Raw genomic sequence first — 11,274 nt, forward strand, 5'->3', positions numbered from 1 at the left:
AGAAGCTCACATGAGAAAGAGTTAATTATTTTAAGCAAAGGGGTCCGACCCAACACAAGCGAACCAGTGGCCCAACAAGAAGGAAGTGACCCGAGTCCCTTTAGAAAAGGACTGTCACGCCTGGGCCCAAGAGTGAGCCCAAACTCACAAACTTGCTGGTTCTGGGTGACAGACTCAACGACGAGTCTCCACAATGCACAAATGAGCGCCTGAAGTGACAAATATTTGGACGCAAATTCAGAAAGCCAAACATAGAGACCAATACATGTGCAATTGAACTTTGGGATCATTTTTATTCCTTGATGGGCAATTATATGACATTTCAACAATGATTTGGTTTGCAATCAATTAACAATCTAATTTATCAACTAACAGCAAACAAACTTATATTTTTTTTTTGACCTTCAAACTCAAAACTATGCAAAATACAATCAATATGCTTCAAACTATGCAAACTATGAGGAAACAGAGTTGTTATTAGCCATGACTAAAGTAAAGAAAAACTAACGAATATGCTTCATGCTGCTTTTAGCCCATCATTCTTTTTGACTACCATATTCCACGAGAGAATTAACAAGCAGACAACAATACATCATTTATGAGAATCACTTTGACCCCTCAATACTCATAGAGGCAGAACACAAAAGATCTGATATCCAAATAATGTCCATGTCCCTTTTAATACAGAATATCCATACTAACATACTACTCAAAACCTTAAAAGCATCATGAGGAATTAAACAAAGAAAATGAAAGCACACTATTTATACATATTGCAACCAAATCAAATACACAGATTAACTAGCTTGAAAGGTACAAATTCATTGTTTAAATCACTGCTCAACTACAAATCCCAACTTGAATAAGCCAACTTCAAGTTCACCCATTCTCATACATTAGGAGGTGAAGTGAATACCTGGAGATTGAAACAAGGAAAGAAAAATGAGGACCAGCAGAGTAAAACAGCAGTCAACACCAGCAACAACACAACTCAACCAAATCGAATGCAAAAATAACAGAAGGCAGCCTCACTCGAGCAAATACCAGAACAGACTTCAAAACCAGACCTCCAAACCCAATTTCAATCCATTTTTGAACTATATGAACCAGAAAATCTTTTTAGAGAATAAGAAATTAAGAAATCACCAAAGAGTTTCAATGAAACAATGATTTTTTCTTCAATTCTTAGCCGTTTTCTTTTTCTGAGTTTCTTAGCTTTCTAAAATCTGAATTGAATCTCAAGTAACTATGCCTTTATAGGCAAGTTACTAGGGCATCCAATATATGCTAGGTTTTGCATTTGAGACCTCTTCTAATTTTCCTTTTTGCTACTTAGCCCCTGATTTTTTGACTTGCTAGCCAAGTTAGCCTATTTTGCAGCTTCTTGGAAGCTTCATAAGCTGTTATTTGAGAGATTCTCTAAGTGGTCTACCCATTTTACCCCTTAGCTTCCTTGTTTTTACTTCAAGTCTCAGATGGGTTATGGGTCAAGTCGACCCTGGGCTGACCCGTTAGAATGAACCCCATCCTTTGGGCTTTCAAAACAATTTGGATTTCAAAATTCCAAACCAAATTCATGACAGAACCTTCATAAATTGACCAAAACATTTCGAAATCAAAGAAAACCCCTAAATTAAATACCCCCCCCCTTTAGGCTAGAATTAAAAGAAGAGCTAACAAACTAAAACACAATTAGAATAAAGATTAAATTCATGTGACACGAACACATGCAGATGCAATTCTAAAGAAACGGATGTAGAGACAATCAATAGCCTATCAAATAAATAAAAATAAAACTAAATAAAGGAAACAATCACAAGAATCATGCAAAAACCAGGAAGAAAATTAGCAGAAATACCTAAGATGAGGGCTGACTTTGAAATTTCTTCTTTTTTTAACAGACTCGATTCTGACCAAAAAGGGGCCTCGATCATGTGTTCTCAAATGAAAACACATGACCAAGGCTCGTTTTGGTCCTAATCCACCCAAACTCTGACCTTGACACCCTATGGCCTTGACTTCAAAACGAGATTCGACAGGTTCTAGAGCCATTTGAAGGAAACAGACTATGGATTCGGAAAGAAGGAGGTGAGGGGTTACTTTGGTGTTAACTTGGGGCTGGACAGAGGTGGCGCCGCCACCGGAGAGAACAAGAGCGGCGCTAGGGTTTCCCGTTTAAATCAAGATTCGAGGCGCTCCAGGGAGTTTCGAGGGAAGGCGATTGAAGATTCGTGGTGGGGTGGATGAGAGGGTTCAGGGGTGTATTTTTGGTGGGGAAAGGGAGTGGCGTCACCGGCGATGGCGATGGGAATTTCAGGCGGCGGCTAGGGCTTCTGGGCTGGTCTTTGAGAGGCGTTCGTGTGAGAGATGAGAGATGGGGTGGGTAGGGGCGTTAGGACAGTTATATACTCCAACGACCTCACTTCCCAGCCGTTGGATGAGAAAAACCTCGACGGTCCAGATTCATTTTAAGTGGAACGGGGTCGTTTTGATGATTGAGACCGGATCGGGTGTTTTACTGGACTGGGCCGGGTGTGGGGGCAATTTGAACGGGTAGTTAGGATGGATTTGGCCCAAATTGGGTCTTTATATTAAAGACTCTCTTTTCTTTTCATTTTCTCTTCTTTTTTCTTCTTTTTTTTTTTCAAAATTTGTTAATTACAAATAAAAAGATAAAAATCTGATTTAATCCTGAAAATTAACTTAATAACTAATTGCTTCTCAAAAATTAATTAAGTCCTAATTTAAAAGAAAAACTATGATAAATTCGAAAAATTAAAAGGTAAAATGCAACAAGAGTTATTTTTGTGATTTTCTTTCAATTTTTGTAACATTAATTAACTAATAAATCTAAAAATATAAAATAAAGACCTAAATGCAAATGCAACATATTTTTGTATTTTTCATGAATTATATAAATTAAAAATGCACACAAAAATGCAAACAAACACGAAAATTATGCAATTAATTCCTAAAAAGCAAATAATTAAAAGAAAAATCATAATTTTGGGAATTCTGTAGGAGTAATTCATGCGAGGCAAAAATCACGTGCTCACAGCTGCCCCTCTTTGCTCGGAGACACAAAGGGTTTTCGGGCAAAGATAAAATGAGCAATTATGAGGGATTTTTGCCTGCTTGGCACTCCAAAGCATTTTTTGAAAAGTGTCTGACCGAACCTTGCTTCAGAGGTTGTCTACATATCCTTGGCTATAAAGGAATCAGGTCAGTGTAGTCCTGGATGTTTTGGTAGCTGGGACTACCGGGAGCTGTGATTTCACTGCTGCTACTGCTTGTTGACCTCCTTATTACACCAAAAGGAAAATCAAAGCTAAGCTAGCTATGCCTATCAACTACGAGTTACAAGATTCCTATCTATAAATCTGTTGAAGCTTGATCTTGAGTCTTAGCTGGTTCTTGCTGTGGACTCCGATCTGAATCTTGATGCTTGCCAGTTGCAGGCGCTGTTTCTTTCTTCGGCATTTGGATCAAAGCGGGACAGGCGGAGCTTGTAACTTCAATCAAGTTTTGAGCAGTCCGCATCTCTGTCTGCCTCAACACTTTGAATTCACTTCTTTTTTGTTCTTTTCATCTTTTCTTTATTCTGGATTGAGACTCATTCTTTTGGTCATTTCGAACCCTGTGTCTCGAGGTAAAACCTGCTCAGACACCAAAACAAACAAACGAAAGAAATTTTTCTGCCCCAGTTTTCACTAGGAAAATTTCGTGAGTTATTTGCAACAAAATCTAAACTATGCCTTTTTTTTCGAAAGCAAATAAAATAAGGATTTCATCTATCTAGAAGGGAAAAGATTAGGGGATGGAGCCTTATATCTAAAATGTCAACTCAGGGATTGGAGCCCTAATGTTGGCGAAAAGGCGACTAGGGAATGGAGGCCCTATGTCTAAAAGGCACAACTCAGGGATTGGAGCCCTAATGTTGGCAAAAGGCGACTAGGGAATGGAGGCCCTATGTCTAAAAAGGCTCAACTCAGGGATTGGAGCCCTAATGTTGGTAAAAGGCGACTAAGGAATGGAGGCCCTATGTCTAAAAGGCACAACNACCCCATCTAGTCTGGCAACACATTGTTCCATCACCCATCCATTGACAACAGGATATAATCTCTTCAGATCCTTCTGGAAAGCATTTCTCTTAGGATAATGGAAACTAAAACAAGGCTAGAAACAATATTTTTAGCAATTGTAGCTCTTTTGTCTAGACACCAATATTTACAAGCATGATGGTAAAGTTTAGAAAGGTGCCTGGCAGATATGTGCAGTTTGTAGACAGAACATTCATGCTCAGATATCACTGAATAGAGAACAATTTCAAGGGCAGCGACTTTTCTCAACTCCTTCTTAAAATTTTCAAGCCTTGAATCCATTTCTCCAATCTTTTGCTCAAAACATGCTTTATCTTCACCCTCACAGGTTTTCACGGTGTTGATTATTTCATCATCACTACCAACAAAATAGCGACTTCCACCACGTGCATCCACATTCCTTCCGTTGTTATTTAAGTAAAATTGATAGTTTGATGCCTTGTACCACCATTCATATTTAGAACATTTACCATCTTGCCTGTTGTTTATAAACAAGTCAAAACAAAAACTACCAACCTCGATTCTTTGCCCCGTGTCGACCCAAATGCAAGCCTGGAAGTCATTGAGCTCAACTCTTAACTGGTTGTTAATTGTTAGTATAAGGTCATCGCTTATATTCCATGTGCCAGTTCTTGCAAACTTTGTGTTGGTCTTTTGAAAATTTTGATCGAACAACTTCGGCACCTTGTTTACTACCACTTCAGCACCCGGTTTCAACTCTATCAAGTCGGATAAAGGATCTTTTTCGGCACTATAATACTGATGAAAAGCTGGATATGTAACTGTCAGTATCGAATTAAATTTCAGAATGTAGGAATGTAAATACTATTTTTGTCCGTGATCCCACACTTTAGTCGTAAAGTTAGAAAATGCGAATGAGCAAAACTTGCCGGTCAATCCCATCAATAGTGGTGCCTGCATGTACTCAGTATGACCGGTTAGACTCAAGGTCTTAAAATTCTCGCCAAGAATAGTAACAGGTCCACCAAGGTTCACTGTGAATAGATCCGCTCCGGGATCGAATGGGAATCGAGTCACGCAATCCTTAACTAGTAACAATTGATTGAAAGTTGAAACCAGTTTATCACCATGATCCAATACGTACTTAAATGTTGTCCTGGTGCCTGCAAGCTGAAGGCTAATCAGTGAGCTGCTTCATTCTATCCGGAAATTTTGTCGAACATTTGGCCATTGCTGAGTTTTGGACCTAGCGTTTCTGGATGAGCAACACCATCGGGTACGGGAATTGTGTTGATGTCCGGCTCGATTAAGTGTTCTAGCTCGAAAAAATTAGAAGCACTCTGTCCATAAGGCACTGCCAAGGGAATAGCAGAAAAGGCATTTGCACCTTCGTGCATCAACTTAGCTTTACAATCAAGATCCTCTGTTACGTCTACTAAGTCTGCAGGCTTATTCAAGGATTCCAAATCTCGTTTTTCATCGACCATAGGGGAAATATAAATTTCTGAAATATCATCACGTGTTACAGCAGTCGTGGTCGATTGGGAACTGTCATCAAACACCTTGTCTTCGTCAATGGAGGACTTGTCCCTATCATAGAATAGGGCACCAGAAGCATGAATTTTAAGGACTGGTAGATAAGGGATTGAACCCACTGTGGAAGGAAAATGAATGCTGGAAGTTGCCGTTGTAGGTGTTTCGCCGAACACCTTAGGTGACTGATTATCGTTCCAATCAGCAGCAAAGTTTGAAATAGAGACGTGGGCATCTGTTCTTTTCCACACTGCTTTAACAGAAGAAGTTTCATTCACTGCTTTGGTGAAAGCTCTAGTAGGCATTTCATCGAACACATGCTTCGCTTCTGAGTTTCCCACTTTGAGTGTAGATTCTAACCCATAGAGGTTGGACCTGAAGGGAGATACCTGGGCTTTACACGAACACAAAGTAGCATAACTAACGTCATGAGGATAAGCCAGGGACGAATCAGCCACACTCCTATTGGAATCTGCGAAGGTCCATTTTCGAAATCGCAAAAACAATTTCTCCTTGAAGTGGTTCCAATCGTAGAACTGTCACACCTTTTTTTTTACACACCCGAAGGTAGTACAAGGGAGTTTTTCCAATTTAAGTGACATTATTTGAAATGGGATTATTCTATTTAATTTTGTTCAGAGTCGCCACTTGGGATGGGTTCGTTTTCTGGTGTCCCAAGTCACCGGTTTATTTCAAATCCCAAATCGAGGAAGATTTCGACTTTCCTTTTGAAGTCTGCGAACCAGAAATTCTGAATAAGGAATTCTGTTAACCCAAGGGAAGGTATTAGGCACCCCCGGATTCCGTGGTTCTAGCACGGTCACTTAAACTATCATAATTGGCCTATTATCTGATTTTAATACATGTTTTAACCTATAATGCAATTTTAAACTTATTAACCGCTTTTGATTATTTTAAAGAAGATTTAACATCGTTTAAAACATGTCTTTGGATCGCACCACATGAAATGCACCCGCAATCCGAAACACATTTTATTCGACGTTATTAAGATTTGGATTTGGGTCACATGAAATGCATACCCGAGTTTAGGAAGGTAATGTTATTAAAATAACGCGCCTAAAGCAACTACGCGTTGTTAACTTTGCGAGGGCATGGAAATTTGCTAAATGGCACGCCTCGAATTCTAAGAATTTTCAAAGGTACGATTAAGTGAGGGCCACGCATTTGAGCTTTTATTTGGCGCGGCGCACCTCGATTCCATTTTTAAAAGTAAAGGTATTCAAACTAAAGCTCGGAGGGCCATAAACTACTTGTTTTATCTAATACGGCACACCTCAATTATTTAAGGGAGTTCGATTATTTGAGCAATTAAGGAGTCAGAATTGTAGTACTGCATGGGTTAATTCAAGAAAGACTAAAGCTGAAGGTTTAAAAAAAACTTGGGCTAGGCGTGAGGCCCAACAGTCTGCCATGACTGCCCCAACTGATAATTCATAAAGCCAATCGCATTGGCCCAACTAATGAGGCCGGCAATTTCAATTCAAGTGGACTCATGGTCCAAGTCCCACAGAATCGTCCAAATCTGGGCCCAATAACATTGACCAAAACACAACAACAAATGCACATGAAACCAGTATTGTGGTCTGCCTCAAATAGTCATTTTTAGAAAAAAGAAAAGCTGAACATTGTGCAAAACACTAGATTTGAACGCATGAGATGAAATATAAAACCCAGTCACAAACTTGACAATAGCGAATGAGTGAAACATTGTATCGACCAACTAATTTTGGTAACTTGCCAAACCACAAACTCATTATTTGAGTCCTAGTTCTCAAGACCATAAACGCATCCCTCAAATTCCAAAGCAAATGATGAAAGAATAAGATATAAAATTCAGGTTCTAAAAATAAGAAAGAAAAAAACTAAGCTAAACCTTAAGTCAATTTTAAACTGGATCTTAAAGAAAACCAAGAAACATGTCCAAATTCCTGTTGTAAGCGAGCAGCATGCATACGAGTCAAGTTCAGGCACTATAGTATTGTCCCTCAGCCCAACTTGCATATGAGATCCATATTACAACATACTTGATAACTTATCTAATACATATTTAAAAGTCCATAACAGCCTGAATCATGCCATATTTATACAGTTTTGAATCCAAATCTTAAACAAAGATGAGCAACACACAATAACTACATTTCAAAGGATTCATCCAATTTAGCAACCAGCATATGATGCACTGAATATCAGTTTTCTAGTTACATATTTAAAAACAAGAGACAGAAATCGAAAGTAAACAAAACAAAAGAGCTAACTATGAACACAGATGCTATGGCTATTAATCACAGCTCTTGACTTCCATTTTTCAATTCCCAAGTCCAACTTTTACATTAAGTAAGGTGCAGAAACATGTACCTGGAATAATAGAAACAAAAATGAGGTTCAGCAGATGAAAAAGCAGCAGCAACACAGCAGGGTTCAAACCAGCAACCAATTTCGAACAGAAAGTGAGGTGAAAACAGTCCTAAAGCACTACTAAAGCAGACCTTCAACCCAAAAACTTTTGCAACCAAAACTCAGTCCATTTTAATCCCACACGAACCAGAAAACTGCTTCAGATATTCAAAAAAACCTCAAAGTTCAAGGCAAACTTAATGGAACAGTAATTTTCTGATATTTTTCAGCCGTTTTGAGTTTTTTCTGGATTTCTATCTCTTCCATATCTGAATTGAGTCTCAAGTAACTATGCCTTTATAGGCAAGTTATTAGGGCAGCCAATATATGCTAGGTTTTGCATTTGAGACCTCTCCTAATTTTCCTTTTTGCTACTTAGCCCCTGATTTTTTGACTTGCTAGCCAAGTTAGCCTATTTTGCAGCTTCTAGGAAGCTTCTTAAGCTGTTATTTGAGAGATTCTCTAAGTGGTCTACCCATTTTACCCCTTAGCTTCCCTGTTTTTACTTCAAGTCTCAGATGGGTTATGGGTCAAGTCGACCCTGGGCTGACCCGTTAGAATGAACCCCATCCTTTGGACTTTCAAAACAATTTGGATTTCAAAATTCCAAACCAAATTCATGACAAAACCTTCATAAAATGACCAAAACATTTCGAAATCAAAGAAAACCCCTAAATTAAATAGCCTTCCCCCCTTCTTTAGGCCAGAATTAAACGAAGAGCTAACAAACTAAAACACAATTAGAATGAAGACCAAATTCATGTGACACGAACACATGCAGATGCAATTCTAAAGAAACGGATGTAGAGACAATCAACAGCCTATCAAAGAAATAAAAATAAAACTAAATAAAGGAAACAATCACAAGAATCATGCAAAAATCAGAAAGAAAATTAGCAGAAATACCTAAGATGAGGGCTGACTTTGAAATTTCTTCTTTTTTTTAAAAGACTCGATTCTAACCAAAAAGGGGCATCGATCATGTGTTCTCAAATGAAAACACATGACCAAGGCTCGTTTTGGTCCTAATCCACCCAAACTCTGACCTTGACACCCCATGTCCTTGACTTCAAAACGAGATTCGACAGGTTCTAGAGCCATTTGAAGGAAACAGACTATGGATTCGGAAAGAAGGAGTTGAGGGGTTACTTTGGTGTTAACTTGGGGCTGAACAGAGGTGGCGCCGCCACCGGAGAGAACAAGGGCGGCGCTAGGGTTTCCCTTTTAAATCAAGATTCGAGGCGCTCCAGGGAGTTTCGAGGGAAGGCGATTGAAGATTCGTGGTGGGGTGGAGGAGAGGGTTCGGGGGTGTGTTTTTGGTGGGGAAAGGGAGTGGCGCCGCCGGCGATGGCGATGGAAATTTTAGGCGGCATATAGGGTTTCTGGGCTGGTCTTTGAGAGGGGTTCGTGTGAGAGATGAGAGATTGGGTGAGTAGGGGCGTTAGGATAGTTCTATACTCCAACGACCTCACTTCCCAGCCGTTGGATGAGAAATACCTCGACGGTCCAGATTCATTTTAAGTGGAACGGGGTCGTTTTGATGAGGGGGAGACCAGATCGGGTGTTTTACTGGACTGGGCCGGGTGTGGGGGCAATTTGAATGGGTAGTTAGGATGGATCTGGCCCAAATTGGGTCTTTACATTAAAGACTCTCTTTTCTTTTCATTTTCTCTTCTTTTTTCTCCTTTTTTTTTATTTTTTTCAAAATTTGTTAATTACAAATAAAAAGGTAAAAATCTGATTTAGTCCTGAAAATTAACTTAATAACTAATTGCTTCTCAAAAATTAATTAAGTCCTAATTTAAAAGAAAAACTATGATATATTCGAAAAATTAAAAGTAAAATGCAACAAGAGTTATTTTTTGTGATTTTCTTTCAATTTTTGTAACATTAATTAACTAATAAATCTAAAAATATAAAATAAAGCCCTAAATGAAAATGCAACATATTTTTGTATTTTTCATGAATTATATAAATTAAAAATGCACACAAAAATGCAAACAAACACGAAAATTATGCAATTAATTCCTAAAAAGCAAATAATTAAAAGAAAAATCCTAATTTTGGGAATTCTGTAGGAGTAATTCATGCGAGGCAAAAAGCACGTGCTCACAAGAACTGTTTGTTACGATGTAGCCAATCAAACCAAGCGAGGGCCTCACCTTCAAGGTAGAAGTAAGGAAGAGGTAACCAGTCTTCCTCGGAGAAGCCAAGGAATTTGAAGTAACGCTCCACCCGATAAACCCAACTCTCTGGGTTACCATTGCTGAATTTGAAGTAACGCTCCGCCAGGGAGCTGTGATTTCACTGTTGCTGCTGCTGCTACTGCTTGGTGACCTCCTTATTACACCAAAAGGAAAATCAAAGCTAAGCTAGCTATGCCTATCAACTACGAGTTACAAGATTCTATAAATCTCTTGAAGCTTGATCTTAAGTCTTAGTTGGTTCTTGCTGTGGACTCCGATCTGAATCTTGATGCTCGCCAGTTGCAGGCGTTGTTTCTTTCTTCAGCATTTGGATCAAAGCGGGACAGGCGGAGCTTGTGACTTTAATCGAGTTTTGAGCAGTCCGCATCTCTGTCTGCCTCGGCACTTTGAATTCACTACTTTTTTGTTCTTTTCTTTATTCTGGATTGAGACTCATTCTTTTGGTCATCTCGAACCCTGTGTCTCGAGGTAAAACCTGCTCAGACACCAAAACAAACAAACGAACGAAATTTTTCTGCCCCAGTTTTCACTAGGAAAATTTCGTGAGTTATTTGCCACATAATCTAAACTATTCCTTTTTTTTCGAAAGCAAATAAAATAAGGATTGCATCTATCTAGAAGGGAAAAATTCAGGGGATGGAGCCCTATATCTAAAATGTCAACTCAGGGATTGGAGCCCTAATGTTGGCGAAAAGGCGACTAGGGAATGGAGGCCCTATGTCTAAAAAGGCTCAACTCAGGGATTGGAGCCCTAATGTTGGCAAAAGGCGACTAGGGAATGGAGGCCCTATGTCTAAAAAGGCACAACTCAGGGATTGGAGCCTAATGTTGGCAAAAGGCGACTAGGGGCCCTATGTCTAAAAAGGCTCAACTCAGGGATTGGAGCCGTAATGTTGGCAAAAAGCGACTAGGGAAATGTCTAAAAAGGCTCAACTCAGGGATTGGAGCCCTAATGTTGGCAAAAGGCGACTAGGGAATGGAGGCCCTATGTCTAAAAAGGCTCAACTCAGGGATTGGATCCCTAATGTTGGCAAAAGGCGACAAGGGAATGGAGGCCC

The sequence above is a fragment of the Nicotiana attenuata genome, unplaced genomic scaffold (assembly GCF_001879085.1).
Source record: "Nicotiana attenuata strain UT unplaced genomic scaffold, NIATTr2, whole genome shotgun sequence".
NCBI lineage: Eukaryota > Viridiplantae > Streptophyta > Magnoliopsida > Solanales > Solanaceae > Nicotiana > Nicotiana attenuata.